Raw genomic sequence first — 16,852 nt, forward strand, 5'->3', positions numbered from 1 at the left:
GTCAGGTGTTTTTTGTTTTGTTTGAAATGTGTTGACAGTTTTGTGGTTACAATTTCTACACAGTTAAGAAAGTATCCATTTTGTTTGTTCCATTTGTGCGCAAGGAAGTCACAAATTATTTCCTTGCATTTTCTCTTGCACTAACTGATCATTAAAATACTCTATTTTAGAGATTAATTTTTCTATCACCTCCCATCGCATGTTTACTTTTCTGTTCCCCCTCCCCTTGGCTGATTAACATTAATTACTGTTTAAATTTTATTTGCACATTCAAAGTAAATTGTCATTAATTTTGTTCTTCACTTTGATTATGGATCTCTGAATGTCTTATGAAACTGTTCATACAATCTACCACATGGGGTATATTTATTGGTGTTATTTTGCCTTTTTTGCTTTTTGAATAGTCTGTAATTTCCAAAATCTGTGCTACGTGGTGGCATTCTCACTTTGCAATCTTGTTGCTAGCATGGTTAAAATTTGACTTTTCTTAACTATTTCTCCTAATTTGTAGAGCTTTCTTGGATTTCGGAGTGAAGTAATGTTAACTGTACCAAACAGTTTTGAATTTGGCCTGAGCAGACCCGAGAATTCAGATGTCTTCTGATTTGGGAACCTGATGGTTGACTATTCTAGACTACTGTATATTTATCCACGTGTAGACAATGTAAGTTGTATGTATGTCACAAATATGTGCCCAAGTACACACAGTTACATAAATAGGTCTGAAATATTTGCTCTGTTACATGTTTGTACAGCATTTTCACTATTCAATTGAATGTATTGCAAAAGCCCCTTAGTTATAGTAGTTATAATAGTACAGTTGTCTATATAATTTACATATTTCAGGTAATCCAGAAGTTTCAAAACTGCTATTTAATGAATAATTTTGAGTGTATATTTCATGTTTGTCTTAAATCACTTAATTGCATAACTCTATTTTGTTATACAGCACAAGATTTTATTTTCTTTCCTGCTGAGGTGTAACTGGTGGCTGCATCTGTTTCCATGTTCATGTAGAGACTTATTTCTTTGGTGCTTGTCCATCTCTTTATGTAGGACATTGTTTGCAAACTATTCACTTGGAACAGTAAAGATTCCTTCGTGTATAAACAATTCAGTACAGTGAGTCCTCTTCCCACTTTGTTGTAATGTCTATAGCCTCTTACTGCAGCTTAGATGTTGTTACTATATTCAGTACATTTGTTTCCTGGAATATTTTCCATAAATAAAGACAGAATTGATAATCCAATATCTGTTTTAATGTGTAAGCTACTGCTAAGTTGAATTATTATTACTGAAACTGCATAGCATACTGATAGTTGCTTCAGAGGACTGTAAATTGATCCCACGCATCGGCTTTGACCCATGACGTAAGGGTGTTATGGTGTGTCACGTCATGACGGTGTGGAGTTTGGTTTGCGAGTGTGGTGTGTTTGTAGATGTCGTCGTGTTGTGGTTTGTTGTGCCCTCTGGTGGTATGTTCTGGGCTTTCGTTTGTGTGGTGTAATGGGCTCAATTTGCTCTTGCTCATTGTACAGAATTGTTAGTGTTGGCTGTGTTTGTAGTGGAATTCGTTTCAGTGAGTTAACGATTTAGTGATTTTGTGTGAAGGTTAATTTAGTGTTGTTCACTGTAGGTCTTGTGGTAATTTGAGTAAATTAATTGGTTGTTGTTTTTGTTCAGGAATAGATATGACGGATAAAATTAATAGTGCGCATCTGAGGGAAATGATGGGAAACACTGCTTTGGAACTGATAGTTTTTGCAGCTGTTTGGTTTAATTGCCAGGGTTGTCAAGTGCTCTATTTGTAGCGAAGAAATGAAGTTGGCTAAAGTTCTGGCATCTCGGACCAGGGATGGTTAAATGTGGCGCTGTCGAAAGGATGACATTTGGCGTTCCATACGGCGTGGTTCCTGGTTCGAGAAGTGTAGGTTGGGCAATCGCGAGGTTGTACTGGTGACTTATTATTTTTGTTATAGATCCTCACACAGTTTTTGCGTGCATGAGACTGTTGTGAGTGAGAGGAGTGTGCTTGATTGGTTTTCTTTTTGCCATGAAGTGTGTTCAGAGTTTATTAAGTACAGGGGTTAGTTTGGGGGGGGGGGGGGGCGGCGGCATGGGGTTGATGTGGAGGTGGAAGAAGTCGCAGTTTGGGAAAAGGAAGTGTGGGAGGGGTAAGTCTGTAGTTGGTGTATGGGTGTGGGGGCTGTTGTTCCGGGGGGGGGGGGGGGGGGTGTTGTGAATGTGTTTTTAGGGTTGTGGAAGGGAGGTCTAAGGTGGAATTAGTGGGGTTAATTGAGGGGTACATAGAACCGGGGTCCACAGTAGTTTCAGATGCATTTTCTTCATACAGTGGCTTGGGTGAGAGGGGATTCAATTAAGTCAGTTCTTGTGGGGGGGGGGGGGAGAAGAGGTGCTCTTCCAACCTTCAGTCTCATTTAGATGAGTACTGTTGGCAAAAGTGTCCCTGAGGGCTATTGTGTTTTTCGGGTTTTTTAAAGGGCTGTTAGTAAAATGTATAGGCCTAAAGTAGTTGGTTAGGGTGGTTTGGGTAGGTAGGTAGGTGGTTGGGTGGGTGGCTGCGGCTCAGTGTGGGGTGGATGGTGTTGGTGTTTGTGAAGGGGGGAGGGGAGGGGAATTGTGTTGGTTTGTGTTTTAGTTGTGGAGGATCTATTTTGTTGAAGTTTTTGTTGAGTTGTGTGATTGAGATTTTTTATGTTGCAGTTGGTTTTTTAATTGGGTTTTTTATTTTGGGGTGAGGGGCGAGGTTGGGGGGTTGAGGTGTGGGTGGATCAGGTCTTTCTTTTGGTCGAGTATTTTTTTCATTGGGGTGTGTGTGTGTGTGTGTGTGTGTGTGTGTGTGTGTGTGTGTGTGTGTGTGTGGTGGTTAACCTAGTTTGTGGTGCCGGAACTTTTTTGTGGTAAGTTTTTATTTTTTTGTTGATAGTGTATGTGTTGGGGTCGAAGGAAGTGTTTTATTGAAATGTGTGGCTGTGAATGTTGGTATTGGTATGAGAAGTAGTTTTTGGGCTATATAGCAGATGACACGGTTGTCTACAAGAAAGTAGCAACATCAGAAGACTCGTACGTACTCCAGGAAGACCTGCAGAGGATTAATGCATGGTGCGACAGCTGGCAGCTTTCCCTAAACGTAGATAAATGTAATATAATGCGCATACATAGGGGCAGAAATCCATTCCAGTACGATTATGCCATAGGTGGTAAATCATTGGAAGCGGTAACGACCGTAAAATACTTAGGAGTTACTATCCGGAGCGATCTGAAGTGGAATGATCACATAAAACAAATAGTGGGAAAAGCAGGCGCCAGGTTGAGATTCATAGGAAGAATTCTAAGAAAATGTGACTCATCGACGAAAGAAGTAGCTTACAAAACGCTTGTTCGTCCGAGTCTTGAGTATTGCTCATCAGTATGGGACCCTTACCAGGTTGGAATAATAGAAGAGATAGACATGATCCAGAGAAAAGCAGCGCGATTCGTCATGGGGACATTTAGTCAGCGCGAGAGCGTTACGGAGATGCTGAACAAGCTCCAGTGGCGGACACTTCAAGAAAGGCGTTACGCAATACGGAGAGGTTTATTATCGAAATTACGAGAGAGCACATTCCGGGAAGAGATGGGCAACATATTACTACCGCCCACATATATCTCGCGTAATGATCACAACGAAAAGATCCGAGAAATTAGAGCAAATACGGAGACTTACAAGCAGTCGTTCTTCCCACGCACAATTCGTGAATGGAACAGGGAAGGGGGGATCAGATAGTGGTACAATAAGTACCCTCCGCCACACACCGTAAGGTGGCTCGCGGAGTATAGATGTAGATGTAGATGTAGATAGGTCAAGGGAAGTGTTTGATCATAATTTATGGGATCGGGCGATGTTTTTGAGCTATATAGGTGAAGGGAAGCGTTTCATCCTAGTTTATATGATCGGGAGCTGCTGTTTAGCTATATAGGTCAAGGGAAGTGTCCGATTCCAGATGATATTGGGCAGTTTTGTGATGTCAGTTTTTTCATTGTTTTGCGTGGTATTGTATGTGGGTGGGTCTCTAAATTTGCTTATATTTAGTTTGTCCGCACCCAAAAACCCCAAACCCCCATTAGTGTCATTAGGCTTTTTGTGGAACATGTGTGTGTGTTTTTTCGATGTATTTTCGTCTTCATAATGTGTATGTAACGACTTTATACGCGCCGTATTGGAATCTTGGTTTCTAGTCGTTTCAGTCATATTGGTGACGTCATGGGTCAAAGCAGATGGGCGGGATCGGACGCTTCCGTATTTCCTAAATTGATAATTTCCTATTACCTTTGGATCAGCATACATCCCTAAAAAATCTTGTTCTTGATAAACATTCTGCAATCTCAACTTACACTTTGTGTTCCTGTACATCTCATAATTCCATTTGTTGCTTATATGTACTTTCTCATAATAAGCCAGAATTATGTACATATTCTAATCAGCTTTATTTTTTGTGATATCTCTTTGAGCCAGAACTGGCTGCAGAATGAAAATAAAGACTGAAACAGACCTGTTGGTTTCTTGGTGCTGAATATGTTGGATGAATTTATTTATTGCTGATGAGATGTTCACTGTATAAAATTTATTTGCAATTTTATATATATCCCTAGTGGGTTAGTGCATGATAGAGTACATACCCCAACCCCAAACCAAAAATCAGCACAGTGTAATAGTGTAGCAAGAGGTCTCGGTTTGTCGCAAGGTGTTAATCTGGTTAAGAGTTGATGTAGCCAACAAAGCTGAAAGCTAAATATAGGTATTTGTGCAGGTGGCTATGTAGCATAGCCCAATGTTTGTGCCATATTTAAAATACTGTGCCCTGTTAATCGTAAGTTTAGCCATGAAAACTTAAACTGTGTGATAAATTCAGAAAAGCTGCTTTAGGTAATGAGCAGGCTTTAGAGTACTTTAATACATTGTGTACACGTCCTGTGTATTAACTTCAAAAACATAAGGGGGGGGGGGAGGTGGTACCTCATAACTTTTACCCACGAGTGTGATAAAACATGGTTGTAGATCACAGAATTTTTCATGACTAACTACATATAAAGTACAATATACAATGCCATTTGTGATATGTGAGTGATATGAGTTTTTTAGTAGAGTACGCAGCAGTAGATAAGATTGCTCATTCTAACTGAAAGATAATTAGGTCAGATGCTGTATGAAGTTGAAGCTGAGTCCTGTTTGAAACCATTATATCATAAAGTATAAATGCTTTCAGTAAAAAACATGTTTCTTGTTATTGTAAGGCAGTGGAGGTAATATGTTTCTTTGTAGTTAAACTACTAATTTGATATGTTCAGGGTTATCTGCTGCACTTACAGATTTTTGTGAATAAAACAGTCTTGGCTGCTTAACATTTCTTCCTTTATAATACTTTTTGGCTTCTGCCATCATCAGATCTGCAATTAAGACTATATGCGCATAAAGAATGACAAGTGTTCACTACTCAGTATCAAGGTACAAAAGGTAAATAATTAAAAGTTAAATAATTGTAAAAAGCTAATGCACCAAACCTTAGAATTTGTAAAACAAGGTTCGCCGGCCGTGGTGGTCTCGCGGTTCTAGGCGCGGAGTCCGGAACCGCGCGACTGCTAGGGTCGCAGGTTCGAATCCTGCCTCGAGCATGGGTGTGTGTGATGTCCTTAGGTTAGTTAGGTTTATGTAGTTCTAAGTCTAGGGGACTGATGACCTCCTCAGATGTTAAGTCCCATAGTGCTTAGAGCCATTTGAACCATGTGTAAAACAAGGTTCAGTTCAGCATCAAAAATATATGCCTAATTGGGGTGTTAGCTGGAACTTAATATATTTATTTCATTTTATGAGCCAAGATAGTCCCCTGATTAGGCATTTGTTTTTGATGTTGACTTTTGCAAGTTGTAAGGTTTGTTGAATCACGTTTTTATACTACTGGCCATTAAAATTGCTTCACCATGAAGATGATGTGCTACAGATGTGAAATTTAACTGACAGGAAGAAGATGCTGTTGTTGTTGTTGTTGTTGTTGTTGTTGTTGTTGTCTTTAGTCCTGAGACTAGTTTGATGCAGCTCTCCATGCTACTATATACTGTGCAAGCTTCATCTCCCAGTACCCACTGCAGCCTACATCCTTCTGAATCTGCTTGGTGTATTCATCTCTTGGTCTCCCTCTATGATTTTTACCCTCCACGCTGCCCTCCAATACTAAATTGGTGATCCCTCGATGCCTCAGAACATATCCTACCAACCGATCCCTTCTTCTAGTCAAGTTGTGCCACAAACTCCCCTTCTCCCCAATTCTATTAAACACCTCCTCATTAGTTATGTGATCTACCCATCTAATACTCAGCATTCTTCTGTAGCACGACATTTCGAAAGCTTCTATTCTCTTCTTGTCTAAACTATTTATCGTCCATGTTTCACTTCCATACATGGCTGCACTCCATACAAATACTTTCAGAAACAACTTCCTGACACTTAAATCTATACTCGATGTTAACAAATTTCTCTTCTGCAGAAATGCTTTCCTTGCCATTGCCAGTCAACATTTTATATCCTCTCTACTTCGACCATCATAAGTTATTTTGCTCCCCAAGTATCAAAACTCCTTTACTACTTTAAGTGTCTTACTTCCTAATCTAATTCCCTCAGCATCACCCGACTTAGACTACATTCCATTATCCTTGTTTTCCTTTTGTGATGTTCATCTTATATCGTCCTTTCAAGACACTATCCATTCTGTTCAACTGCTCTTCCAAATCCTTTGCTGTCTCTGATAGAATTACAATGTCATCGGCGAACCTCAAAGTTTTTATTTCTTCTCCATGGATTTTAATACCTACTCCAAATTTTTCTTTTGTTTCCTTTACTGCTTGCTCAATATACAGATTGAATAACATCGGGGAGAGGCTACAACCCTGTCTCACTCCATTCCCAACCACTGCTTCCCTTTCATGCCCCTCAACTCTTATATCTGCCATTTGGTTTCTATACAAATTGTAAATAGCCTTTCGCTCCCTATATTTTACCTCTGCCACCTTCAGAATTTGAAAGAGAGTATTCCAATCAACATTATCCATAGCATTCTCTAAGTCTACAAATGCTAGAAACGTAGGTTTGCCTTTCCTTAATCTTTCTTCTAAGATAAGTCGTAAGGTCAGTATTGCCTCACGTGTTCCAGTGTTTCTACGGAATCCAAACTGATCTTCCCCGAGGTTGGCTTCTACTAGTTTTTCCATTCGTCTGTAAAGAATTTGTGTTAGTATTTTGCAGCTGTGACTTATTAAACTGATAGTTCGGTAATTTTCACATCTGTCAACACCTGCTTTCTTTGGGATTGGAATTATTACATTCTTCTTGAAATCTGAGGGTATTTCGCCTGTTTCATACATCTTGCTCACCAGATGGTAGAGTTTTGTCAGGACTGGCTCTCCCACGGCCGTCAGTAGTTCCAATGGAATATTGTCTACTCCGGGGGCCTTGTTTCGACTCAGGTCTTTCATTGCTCTGTCAAACTCTTCACACAGTATCATATCTCCCATTTCATCTTCATCTACATCCTCTTCCATTTCCATAATATTGTCCTCAAGTACATCGCCCTTGTATAGACCCTCTATATACTCCTTCCACCTTTCTGCTTTCCCTTCTTTGCTTAGAACTGGGTTTCCATCTGAGCTCTTGATATTCATACAAGTCGTTCTATTATCTCCAAAGGTCTCTTTAATTTTCCTGTAGGCGGTATCTATCTTACCCCTAGTGAGATAGGCCTCTACATCCTTACATTTGTCCTCTAGCCAACCCTGCTTAGCCATTTTGCACTTCCTGCCGATCTCATTTTTGAGACGTTTGTATTCCTTTTTGCCTGTTTCACTTACTGCATTTTTATATTTTCTCCTATCATCAATTAAATTCAATATTTCTTCTGTTACCCAAGGATTTCTACTAGCCCTCGTCTTTTTACCTACTTGATCCTCTGCTGCCTTTACTACTTCATCCCTCAAAGCTACCCATTCTTATTCTACTGTATTTTTCCCCCATTCCTGTCAATTGCTCCCTTATGCTCTCCTTGAATCTCTGTACAATCTCTGGTTCTTTCAGTTTATCCAGGTCCCATCTCCTTAAATTCCCACCTTTTTGCAGTTTCTTCAGTTTTAATCTACAAGTCATAACCAATAGATTGTGGTCAGTCCACATCTGCCCCTGGAAATGTGTTACAATTTAAAACCTGGTTCCTAAATCTGTCTTACCATTATTTAACTATCTGATACCTTTTAGTATCTCCAGGGTTCTTCCATGTATACAACCTTCTTTCATGATTCTTAAACCAAGTGTTAGTTATGATTATGTTGTGCTCTGTGCAAAATTCTACCAGGCGGCTTCCTCTTTCATTTCTGTCCCGCAATCCATATTCACCTACTATGTTTCCTTCTCTCCCTTTTCCTACACTCGAATTCCAGTCACCCATGACTATTAAATTTTCGTCTCCCTTCACAATCTGAATAATTTCTTTTATTTCATCATACATTTCTTCAATTTCTTCGTCATCTGCAGAGCTAGTTCGCATATAAACTTGTACTACTGTAGTAGGTGTGGGCTTCGTATCTATCTTGGCCACAATAATACGTTCACTATGCTGTTTGTAGTAGCTTACCCGCATTCCTATTTTCCTATTCATTATTAAACCTACTCCTGCATTACCCCTATTTGATTTTGTGTTTATAACCCTGTAGTCACCTAACCAGAAGTCTTGTTCCTCCTGCCACCGAACTTCACTAATTCCCACTATATCTAACTTCAACCTATCCATTTCCCTTTTTAAATTTTCTAACCTACCTCCCCGATTAAGGGATCTGACGTTCCACGCTCCGATCCGTAGAACGCCAGTTTTCTTTCTCCTGATAACGACATCCTCTTGAGTAGTCCTCGCCCGGAGATCCGAATGGGGGACTATTTTACCTCCGGAATATTTTACCCAAGAGGACGCCATCATCATTTAATCATACAGTAAAGCTGCATGCCCTCGGAAAAATTACGGCCGTAGTTTCCCCTTGCTTTCAGCCGTTCGCAGTACCAGCACAGCAAGGCCGTTTTGGTTATTGTTACAAGGCCAGATCAGTCAATAATCCAGACTGTTGCCCCTGCAACTACTGAAAAGGCTGCTGCCCCTCTTCAGGAACCACACGTTTGTCTGGCCTCTCAACAGATACCCCTCCGTTGTGGTTGTACCTACGGAACGGCTATCTGTATCGCTGAGGCACGCAAGCCTCCCCACCAACGGCAAGGTCCATGGTTCATGGGGGGGTCAGCTGATGTAGGATTCATAATTTTTCTGATGTTTTACCAGTAAAAGTGGCTGGCATTGTCAAAGCTTCATCCTCCATTGCTGGTGGCGGAGTGTAGTGGAGTCGAGCTCGCAGCCGTAGATTTTATGTACCTTGTGTGCTGATGTCCAAGGGCCTCTTTCCATAGTCAATTCCGGTGTGGTTCTTAGCTTGCTATGTGCAGCAGTCGTTCTGCAGCATGGGAATTCAGGATCCATTCACCTTGAGGTGTTTTTCATTCTTGTTAGTGCCGTGTTTGTGTATTTCTGTAGCTGCTCTGATGAAGCAGGTGTGATAGCTTTTGTCTACAGCAGTAACTTCCATTTTGATGAATTTTACTGTGCTCAGTCACACATAATGCGTACTATGTGGGAAAGTTTGTATTGGAATGACAGGATGATCAATGAACACCAGGACCACGTAAAATAAGCGGCATTGCAGGTTGGGGCAGGTGCAGAAATTTGTCATGGCAGAGCATGAGACCAGCCACATAGTAAAATTTGCTGACACAGAAGTTACTTGTGTACAGATCAGCTATCACACCACCTTGTTCAGAGACGCCATAGAAATACGCAACATGACACTAGCTTCAACAAGAAAGAAGAAAGCTTAAAGGTGAACAGACCCTGGATTCCCTTGCAGCAGTGAATGACTGTTGCAGGTAGTAATGAGAGAACTGCACCGGAAATAACTACACCAAACCCAGCAGTCTGTGTGCCAGCAGTAGTCTGTTTGTGTGCCAGCAGTAGTCTGTTTGTGTGCCAGCAGTAGTCTGTTTGTGTGCCAGCAGTAGTCTGTTTGTGTGCCAGCAGTAGTCTGTTTGTGTGCCAGCAGTAGTCTGTTTGTGTGCCAGCAGTAGTCTGTTTGTGTGCCAGCAGTAGTCTGTTTGTGTGCCAGCAGTAGTCTGTTTGTGTGCCAGCAGTAGTCTGTTTGTGTGCCAGCAGTAGTCTGTTTGTGTGCCAGCAGTAGTCTGTTTGTGTGCCAGCAGTAGTCTGTTTGTGTGCCAGCAGTAGTCTGTTTGTGTGCCAGCAGTAGTCTGTTTGTGTGCCAGCAGTAGTCTGTTTGTCGCCAGCAGTCTGTCACGAAACCTTCAGTTACTTTCTACCATTTTTTGTAATGGACATGCAATTCTGTTCTTTTAATTTGAGTTAGTTTTTATGATGGCATTAGCTGAAATGGCATGATAAGTAAACATATTAAGTGATGCTGATGTTTTTATTTGTGGAATATTTACAATGATCATGGACTTGTACAGGAAATTTATTTCCTGTATTGTCACTTCCAGATTGTTGCATGAGAATCTCTATGTTGAAGCTTTAACATGACAATACATGTAATCATTTGTCATTGCAATAGCAAGATGGCATGTCTGCTTAATGATGGGACATATGTGGTGCACTTATGGTCTACGGGTAGTACCTGTGAGTACTAATCAACTGTCCATGGTCCCAGGTTCGAAACATGCCACCACTTAAATTTGATTAATAATCGTGATTGTCAGCCAAAGACTTCCGGCATAACAAGCCACCCTCATTCTTTCAATGGTCGGCCTTCTCAAAAGGATGAGGAGTGGACAGGGGTTCAGAGCAACTGGGGTGGGTAACTGCCCTTAAAGGCAGAAAAATCAGCAATGATAAACAGCATGAGGATGCAGAAGGCAAAGGAAACCACTGCATTAGAGGCACATAAATTGTATCCTCAGGACATGTGGCCTGTAAGTGAGTGTGTCATGATGACATCTCCATTGGCAAAAGATTCTGGACTAGTCCCCTGTTCAGATCTCTGGGAGGGGATTGCCGTAGGGGAAGGTGACCTTGAGAAAAAGCTTCAATAATCAATGAAAGGATAACATTCTAAGAGTTTGGCCATTGAATTTCAGAAGTTCAAATGTGGCATGGAAGTTAGAAAATACTGAAAAGGGAAATGCAGAGGCTCAATCTAAATATAGTAGTAGTAGTAGTAGTGGTGAGTGAAGGGAAATGAAAAAGACAAAGATTTTTGGTCAGATGAGTATATGGTAATACCAACAACAGCAGAAAATGGTATAACATAAGAATAATTTATTATGAATAGTGTGTGCCCCATTGCAGGTCCGGGGGCTAGAATAGGTCAAAGGTATTACTGCCTGTCATAAGAGGCGACTAAAAGGAGTCTCGTGCTTTTTGGCCTTTGTGATGGTCCTCTGTAGGATTTGACCTCCATTTTTCAAAATTTTCCTGACGAGCAAGCCAGTTGGGTAAGGGCACCTTACATGGTGCTTCGTGTCCATCGTGCATCGAGATATATAGCCAACTTCCTTCTTCTGGCATTGCAGTCCCACTCATCCTCCATCTCTTGGGTGAGGACACCTTTGTGATTGTTTTCCTCCACCCACTATGCAGTGTAGTTTCCTGCACTGATGATGACCATGGAATTCTTTGCATCTCATATCCAGCACTGTAGCATGTCCGTTGTGGTGGGGCTGCCATGTACCCTGTCGGTTGATGCCTCCACCGTTAACTCCCCACGTGTGCCAAGGAGTAGATGCCACTCACCCTGGGGCATCAGGACTCCCGGCAATGGCCATCATGCCAGGTGGCCTTTGCTGCGGCCGGGAGGTGCCCGTGCTCCCGCACCACCTACTTCGGGTGCAACAAACCCCCCCCCCGTCCTCCCTCCCCAACCATCAGGGATTTCAGTCTCCACTTCTGAGCCAGAGAAGCGTAAGGCCTCTTTGGCTCCTCTCACCAGGAAGGGGTCCCTTTGGTCACTTTCTTCCAGGTTTCTGCTAGTGGGAAAGGTGACACCTGCCAGTGGCTGAAGAGCCCAAAAGCAGCTGGTTGTAGGGCTTCACACTCATCCTCAGTCCCAGAGACTAAATCAGTGAAGTCCTCCCAGCCAGGGAAACCCAAGGAACAGTGCGAGAAATCAGAAAAGAAGACCCCCAAGAACAAGGAACTTGTGGTGGTGCCCACACCACTGCTTCCTAAAAGCTCTGCTGGACCCTCACACACAATGGATATAGACTGCTCAGGCAAAAAGTCGGTGGCAGCAGGTGACCCTGAGGCATAAACTGCCTCATTCAACGTTCCAAGCCTTCCCAGTCGCACGCTGTCATCCTCCAGTGGAATTGCGGCAGTTTTTTGCACCGCCTGGCTGAGCTATGGCAACTGTTAAGCTTTACACCTGCTTTCTGCATTGCCCTCCAGGAAACCTGGTTCCCGGCAATGCAGACCCCTGCCCTCTGCAACTATAAGGGATATTACATGAACCGTAGCTATTATAATAGTGTCGGGTGGAGTTCACATTTATGTCGTAAACTCGGTCTGTAGTGAAAATGTGTGCCTTCAAACCCCTCTTGAAACTGTGGCTGTCAGAATATGGATGACACTGGAAATAACTGTCTGCAACGTATATCTCCTTCCAGATGGTGCAGTACCCCTGAATGTATTAGATGCACTGATTTATAAACTCCCTAAACCTTTCCTACTTTTGGGAGATTTTAACGCCCATAACCCCTTGTGGGGTGGCACCGTGGTTACTGGCCGAGGCAGAGCTGTTGAAACTTTACTGACGCAATTCGATCTCTGCCTCCTAAATACTGGGCCCGCCACATATTTGAGTGTGGTTAGTTACTTGCGAATTGATCTATCAATTCGCAGCCCAGGACGTTTCCCATCTATCCACTGGAGATCATGTGACGACCTGTGTGGTAGTGACCACTTCCCCATCTTCCTGTCACTGCCCCTGCGTCAGGCCCACAGATGCCTGCCCAGATGGCCTTTAAACAAGGTGGATTGGGGAACTTTAACTTAAACTCTCCCTGACATGGCAACATCGATGTGACGGTTGAACAGGTGATCCCTCGCTCTTTAGTGTGCCCCCCCCCCCCCCGGCTAGAAACAGTCCCTTGGTGGTCGCCGGAAATTACTGAGGCAATTAGTTGGCAAGCTCTACAGTGACATGAGCGGCACTCTTTACAGTATCTGATAGCCTTTAAGCGGCTCCGTACCCGTGTATGCCAGCTTGTAAAACGACGGAAACAGGAGTGTTGGTAGAGGTAAGTGTCGACCATTGGGTGCCATATGTCACCTTCCCATGTCTGGACAGAGATCAGATGTCTTTTTGGGTACCAGACCCCAACAGGTGTCCCTGGTGTTACCGTCAATGGCGTGCTCTGTACCGACGCAAACGCGAATGCCGAGCACTATGTTTGAACCTCTGCGTTGGAGAACTACACCCCAGCCTTTTGCACCCTGAAACGGTGAGTGGAAAGGAAAGTCCTCTCATTCACTACACGCCACAGTGAACCCTTTAACGCTCCATTTATGGAGTGGGAGCTCCTCAGCGCACTTGCACATTGACCCGGCACAGCTCGTGGGCCGGATTGGATCCACATTCAGATGATCTCTCTTCTGACTACAAGTGCCATTTCCTCATCATCTTCAACTAGATCTGGTGTGATGGCCTCTTTTCATCGCAGGGCGGGAGAACACTGTCGTTCCACTGCTCAAACCCAGTAAAAACCCCCTTGATGCGGATAGTAATTGGACCATCAGCCCTACCAATGTTCTTTATAAGCTGCTGGAACATATTGTGTGTTTGTTGTTGGGTTGGGAGATGGAGTCACATGGCCTAATAGCTCCATGTCAGGGCGGTTTCTGCCAGGGTCGCTCTACCACTGATAATCTTGTGTCCCTAAAGTCTGCCATCCAAACAGCCTTTTTCAGACACCAACATCTGGTTGCTGTCTTTTTTGACATACGTAAAGCATTTGACACGACCTGGTGACATCATATCCTTGCCACATTGTATAAGTGGGGTCTCCACTTATCCAAAACTTCCTCTAGCTCCGTACTCTGTGTCCAGGTTGGTGCCTCCCATAATCCCCCCCCCCCCCTCCCTCATATTCAGGAGAATGGCATTCCTCGGGGCTCCGTATTGTGTGTATCTCAATTTTGTAGTGCCAATCAACGGCTTAGCAGCAGCTGTAGGGCTGTTGGTCTCCCCTTATCTGTATGCAGATGGCTTCTGCGTTTTGTACTGTTCCTCCAGTACTGGTGTTGCTGAGCAGCACATGCAGGGTGCCATTCACAAGGCACAGTCATGGGCTCTAGCCCACAGCTTCCAGTTTTCTGCCGCAAAGTCGTGTGTCGTGCACTTCTGTCAGCGTCGTACCATTCGTCCGGAACCTGAACTTCATCTTATTGATGATCCACTCACTGTAGTGGGGATATAGTGATTCTTAGGACATCCAGAAGCTCAATTGACTTAGTCAGCGTAAGCAGAAGTGCTGGCAGCATCTCAGTGCCCTCCGCTGCCTGAGCAACACCAACTAGGGTGCAGATCGCTCTACGCTGCTGCAGCTCTACAGAGCCCTTGTTCAATCCTGCCTTCACTATGGGAGTCCGGTTTACGGCTCGGTGGTGCCCTCAGCATTGCATTTAGTCAACCCAGTGCACCACTGTGGCATTTGCCTAGCGACAGGAGCTTTTAGAAAGAGTCGTGTGACCAGTGTCCTGGTGGAGGCCGGAGTCCCTAGATTTTGGATCTGTTGTGCACAACTGCTTGACAGTTTTGTTGCACACATTCGTAGCTCCTCTGAGCATCTGAATTACTGTCTTCTTTTCCCGCATGCAGCAGTTTACCTCCCGCATCGGCGGCCAACATTAGGGCTCACGATTTCGGTTCGCGTGTGATCCCTTCTCTCTGAACTGGAGTCCTTCTCTTTACCATCTCTGCTTGAGGTCCATTCACATACACCTCCACGGTGTATACCTCAGCCGAAAAGTTGTCTGGACCTTTTGCACGGCCCTAAGGACCATTTTAACACCGACGCTCTCCGCTGTCGCTTTCTCTCAATTCTTGACGTGTACTGGGACTCTGAAGTTGTTTACTCGATGGCTGATGGTAATGTTAGCTTCGCCTATGTTCAGAGACCATATTGAACAGCATTCCTTGCCTGCCAGCTGCAGTGTATTTACTGCAGAGCTGGTGGCCACATCTCATCCACTTTAGTACATTCGTTCCTGTTCTGGTAAGCAGTTTCCTCTGTTCTGACTCCCTGAGCAGCTTACGAGCTACCGACCAGTGCTACCCTCACCATCCTTTAGTAGCAAACATGCAGGAGGCCACGTCTGCCTGGGAACGGTCCACTTGTTCAGTGGTGTTTGTGTGGACCCCAGGACACGTTGAAATCCCAGGTAACGAACTTGTTGACAGGCTATGCGGAAACCTCCCCTGGAGATGGATATCTCTAATGAAACTGCCCTGCGTTCTGTCTTATGTCGCAAGGTTTTTCAGCTATGGGAGACGGAGTGACATAACAGTATGCACAACAAACTGTGTGTCATTAAGGAGACTGCGAATATGCGGAAGTCTTCCCTGCGAGCCTCTTGCATAGAATCAGTTGTTCTTTGTCGACTCCGTATCGGCCGTACGTGGCGCACACCTAGTTACCTCCTCCGTCACGAGGACCCACCTCAATATCGCTGTGGCTTCCAAATTACAGTCGTTCACCTCTTGCTGGCCTGCCCACTTTTAGCCGGTCTGTGGCGGACTTTTAAATTTCCCAGCACCCTACCTTCAGTGTTAGGCGACAATGCTCCAACAGTAGCTCTAGTTCTATGTTCTATTTGTGAGGGTGTGTTTTATCATTTGATATGAGTTTTAGGGTATGTCCTTTGTCCCTCTGTGTCCTCCACTGTACGGCTTTTAGGGTGGTGGTTTTAATGTAATACAGAGTGGTTTGCTTCTCCTTTCTATTCTCATGATCAGCCAGCCATGGTAATCTGCATTCTAGTTTCTAATTTATTTTTTCTACTTCAGTAATTATCGTAAACCTCTTTCGGTCTCACTTTGACTCGGACACACAAACAAGTGATCGTTACTTAGTTTCTGGAATATGACAGTTTTGTCTCCTGTTAGGATTTTGTATCGACATCTTGCTTCCCGTTGATAGAATTTTTTAAGCATTTCCTTACAGTAATTGACACTTCAGTTTTGTGGCATTTGTTGGAACAGATCTTTTTCATAGCTAGATGTTAATGCAAAATCAATTACGTTGAAGTCTCATCGTGCCTTGGGATGTATCACAAGTCGTGTGCCAGTCCTTTCGGATCTCATCTTAACATAATTTACTTCTCACAGAATCATGTTTGTGATGAATTGTAAACAGCCATCTGTGAAGGTGATTATCAAAAGTTGAACAATAGGATTTGAGGCACGGTTGTTGATTTTGGCCATTACAAAAATTGTAAAGTCGTATAACAAATCTCTCACACACAATTTCCATTTTTCGCAAGTTTCCTTAAATGCAAGCTGAAAAACCTTAGCCAGTTTCTGGTGAGCTGCTAGAATGAGTACGATACAACTGGTGTCGTGCTGAAGTGGGGTTGATTGGTTGTGATGACACAGTTCTGTAGCAGTAGCCTGAAGTCTAGTTTAGGGTGAAAGGTGATAACTTGGTAGAGTTGATGAAAGCAATGAAAGTGAATGCTAAGTAAAGGTTGTTGTAAGACTGGCATCT

The 16,852-nt window shown here is 43.4% G+C and overlaps 1 protein-coding gene across 1 annotated transcript in view; it reads left to right on the forward strand.

Annotated features, from left to right (window-relative positions):
* Nucleotides 1-16,852, forward strand: part of LOC126143135 (uncharacterized) — a 146,953-nt gene that overhangs the window by 68,634 nt on the left and 61,467 nt on the right. The gene's annotated exons all lie outside the window — the stretch shown is intronic.

The sequence above is a fragment of the Schistocerca cancellata genome, unplaced genomic scaffold (genome assembly GCF_023864275.1).
Source record: "Schistocerca cancellata isolate TAMUIC-IGC-003103 unplaced genomic scaffold, iqSchCanc2.1 HiC_scaffold_782, whole genome shotgun sequence".
NCBI classification, from domain to species: domain Eukaryota; kingdom Metazoa; phylum Arthropoda; class Insecta; order Orthoptera; family Acrididae; genus Schistocerca; species Schistocerca cancellata.